This window comes from Dipodomys merriami, unplaced genomic scaffold (genome assembly GCF_024711535.1).
Source record: "Dipodomys merriami isolate MVZ:Mamm:240054 unplaced genomic scaffold, mDipMer1.0.p SCAF_32, whole genome shotgun sequence".
Classification (NCBI taxonomy): Eukaryota; Metazoa; Chordata; class Mammalia; order Rodentia; family Heteromyidae; genus Dipodomys; species Dipodomys merriami.
Genome location: NW_027204715.1, coordinates 3,929,527 through 3,934,115, shown reverse-complemented (window position 1 = coordinate 3,934,115; position 4,589 = coordinate 3,929,527).

Below are 4,589 nucleotides of genomic sequence, written 5' to 3'. Positions count from 1 at the left end.
GGAACTAGCAGACAGAAAGCTCTCAGAGATGTTAGCTACCGTTATTGCCGTCTTCACCATCATCCCCTTTATTACCACAATCACCCACCTCTGCAATCCTCTTCACTACCTCACTATTCCCAGTGTAATCACCACCTTTCCCCTGATCACCACCCTCACCACCACCACCACATCTCCCTCACCATCACCTCCGTCATCACGACCATCATCATTTTCAACATCACCACCACTGCCATCATCATCCAACTCATGACCACTACAGCTGTGGTGGTCTTTTCTCACGTACACGCTGGCATAAACCCGGATTAAGTTTAAAGCCCATTGCACCCATGCAGAATTGCAGGGCTTTAATGGACATTTTTGTAAATTTTCTTGTGGCACAGATCCACAGATCCTCAGGGAGGATCTTGTTTCTGCTGACTTAGTCCAGTGTACACTAAGCAGAATTATCTCCCAGTGGACACGCATGACCTTCCACCTGGGTTGCTCTGATCCTGACATGGATTTCACCCCTTACTCCAACATGTAAACGAGTAAGGGACTTCCTGAGAATTTGAGAAACACGGAAGAGCTGTTACTGTAGCAATGCAAACGGAACCTGGGAGACCCTGTCCGGTAGCCTCTCTCTGCTCCCTCATCGCTCTCTCCTCTGTCCCCGGCCTTCGCTCCTTCTCCTCCTCCCCTCCAGTCTTTATACCCTTCCATTCTTGTTGATATCTACCATTCTTGTTGATGACTTGCACCTTCAAATGTTTACTTTTCTTCCAGTGTATTCTTTGCCCCAAAGCTCTTTTTCTGAACACGTCCCTTCCTAAAATTTCCCCGGTGCAAGGTATTCAAGTGAGAATGTTTTTATTCAGATACAATCATTTTGAAAGCTTCAGCAAAAGGCCTGCTTCCTTTAAAAGCACACTTTCCCTTTTAACCTGGACTGATTTGATTCCCCTTTTACTTTCAACTACAGCAACCGATCTCTGTCATCTCAGCAAAGCAGAGGTGTTTTCAGAAAATAAAAGACTGGTAATAGCCGGGCACTGGCATCTCACGCCTGCTAGCTACTCAGCAGGCTGAGATCTGAGGATCATGGTTCAAAGCCAGTCCAGGCAGGAAAGTCTATGAGACTCTTATCTCCAATAAACCACTAGAAAACCAGAAGTGGCCCTGTGGCTCAAGTGGTAGAGCGCTAGCCTTGAGCTGAAGAGCTGAGGGACAGCGCTCAGGTCCAGAGTTCAAGCCCCACGACTGACCAAAATAAATAAATAAATAAAAAGACTGCTAACATCTTTTTCTAAATCTTTTGTTTAGCATATCAGCACTAATTTACAATTATTCCCATAATTTTGTTTGCATTTCATGAATAAAAACAATTAAAGAAAAGAATCTCATTGAAAAACTTCTCCGAGTGCAGTTGGGAAGAGCAGACCCTCTGAATGGAGGCAGGTGAAGCCCAGCTCCTGTTAGGCTCACGATGCCCTGAGAGGAGCGGCTGCTGGCGGCTGCGGCCGAGAAGTCTTCCTGGGGTTTGCTCCCGGCTCTCATGTCAGCAGTGCTGCTGGAGGCTGGCTTACGTCTGAACTAGCGTCTGAGCTAGCAGTGTGCATTCAGCACGGACTCGTCTGGAGGATTTCTGCTCCCTAAGCACAAACCACGTGTCTGCACTGGGACCCGTTCATCTTAACACCCAGGAACCATCCACCACCGGCAGAAATTGGTTTACGAAAGTATCTACCTGTAAGATGGTGGGGAAATTGTATTGCTCGGTCAACCGAGGTTTCCAAATTTCACAATGACTCTGATAGTTTGATATAGATAAATGAGATTCTAGCATTGTCTTGTGGGTTAATGCCAAAGACTGCTAGAAAAGTTATCAATAAGGGATTTACAGGCAACTCTTTAATTAGAGAAGCTGAAGTAATTCCCGGTTCTGCAGCCAAGTAGATGGAGCAGCAGTGCAGCTCCTCTTGTGTGAAATCCACTGTGGCTCTGCACTTGAAGTGGGGTTGGAGATTTAAGCCGGCGTAAGCTCAGGGCAGGAACCAGTCAGCCGTGTCACCAAGAGGCGACGGAGAGACAGGGAGCAGCAAACAGAGCTGCACGGGCTGCAGACATTTCCTGTCTGTGCTGTCATCCGGAGTCGCTCCCTGGCTCCAGCTCTCCTCATGTGTCCCCATCCACGGAAGCGGGGGCGACTTGAGACCTGGGAGCTCCGGGCAAGGGGTTTCCTGAAGGCGGAGTGCAAAGGGCTGGCCGCATGGAGCTTGCAAAGGCCCTGTGCCGGGGGAGGGGTTGTGGTGCTGTGGCTGGTGCTACCCCGATGTATTTCAGGTAGGGTCAGCTGCGTGGTTGTCTTCCCAAAATTCATAGCCAACTAGAATGTCAGAAAGGGGCCTGATTTGAAATAAAGGTCTTTGCAGTTAATGTGGTTACTTCCTCCCACACCCTAAAAACAGACACAAATGAGCACGTGTGGTAGCTTGGCCTGACTTTTCCACAGCTCGAGTCCTGACGATCAGGTGGCATTGGGACCGGGCCCTCAGTGCAGGGTCTTCCTCTTCCTTCCCCCTCTTCCTCCTTCTCCTCTCCCCCCTGCTACTCACCCCTTTCTCCTTCTCTCCCCTCACCCCTCTTATGTCCCCTCCTCTCCTCCATTCCCCTTCTTCCCTCCTCCTCTCCTTTCTCTCTCCCTCCTCCTCCTTGCCCTCTCCTCCCTCTCTTCTGCCTCCTTCCCTCCTCCCCCACCTCCCCCTCTCCCCACCTCCCCCTCTCCCCTCCTCCTCCTCCTCCAGGATCTGGTGACATCTGTGTCCATGTGGTTTTAGACTCTCTCAGCTCTCTACAACCTCCTCAGGCCACAGCCTCAGCTGCAGGGGTGAGCTCCAGAGAGCGTGGGACCTGTGGGAGGGGTGTTCTATAGCCAGAGGAACCACGCATTTCCTCACCTTGCCTCAGCCTCCCGCGTGCTGGGATCACAACGGGACATTATTATAACTCAGCTTTCTGTTCTTGTACAGCCACGAGCCGTTCAAGGCAGGGGTTGTGTCCCCCACACTCTATACTTTGCAGATAAGGAGCCCAGCTATGATGGAAGACATAGTTGTAATTATGCTGGTGGAATGCGCAGGTACACATCCAGGACAGTTCTGGTAGCTGTGCTAGGTGTACCTGTGAGGAAAGCTCATGTATAGATAATGGTATATTATATGTACTTATAACTAAGAATGTATGTATGTGTGCATGTATGTACACGTGCATGTCCGCACACATGCATGCTCATGTATATGCATGTAGGTGCACATGCACCATGTCTGTCCGCATATCTGCACTGAAGTTTGAATTCAGTTTTACACTTGCCAGCGGGTTGCTCTGCTATTTGAGCTACATAAAGACCTCCAGGGCTTTATACTAGTTATTTTTACAATAGATTCTGGCTTTTTTCCCCCAGAGTGGTCTTGACCAGCCCTCCTATGTATGGCTTCCACCATTGCTAGAATGACGCTCAGCTTTTTCTGGTGGACTCTCCTTCCTGAGGGGAGCAGGAGCTGGGTTCCTGGGTAGAGGGCCTAGCAGGTGCCTCTGGTCCCTTTTTCTTTTTGTGAGCATCTGCAGTGTGAATGTAGGCCTGACCCCGGCCAAGTGAGTGCATGGCAACCTGCGCTCAGCTCCAGCCTTTTTGGCTTTTGTTCTTTTTCAGATGGGGTGTGCGACTTTTGCCCAGATGGGCTTTGAATTATGATGATCTCAGGTCTGCCTTCTTTGTACCTAAGATTATAGGCTTGTGCCATCAAACCTGGTCCTTCTCCCCAACTCCTTACTCACAGGGGATGTGACTGTACACATAGTTGGAATTAATGATATGTATTGATATGATAAATTAATGATACGTAATGATATGATAAATTGTTGGAATTAATGCTATGTATAACATGTATGTTATGTTGTTCAATTGAAAAATTCTACATTAAGGCAATACAAAATGATAGTTAAAAAGAAATTGAACATATTAAATTAATTGAAATAATATTTAAAATATTTTGTAAATATATATTACACAATATCAAATATCTAAGAATAAGTAATATAAAATGTGGTACTTCATACAGAACCTTGTTATTTTGAAAAATCTAAAACTTATTAAATGAATAGGTATACCATGCATAGGGGTGAAAAAAATCAGTATTGCAAACATGTCAGCTCTTCAAGATGCACCTGCAATTTAACACAGTCTCCATGAAAATCTACCAGTGTGCAAGTGTGTGTGTGTGTGTGTGTGTGTGTGTGTGTGTGTGTATTGACCTTGACAAGCTGATTTTAAACTGTATGCCAAAGTGCTGTATCAAGGCACTTTCGCTAAAGACAAAGGTGGTGTGAGTCTTTTTCCTCTTGAATAATCACTGTTGGTTGTATAAGGTACCAGATGCAATCTCTTGGCTCAGATGGTTACACTGGGATTGAAGCTGTGATATTTGTGTGTTGGTGCTTTGTGAATTCTTTGGGCATGATGTACCATTAAAACAATTTTTAAAAAGATAATTTAAGATAGATTTTTCTTTGAAATCCTTACGTATTTTAGATTCTTCACTCTTGTTCTC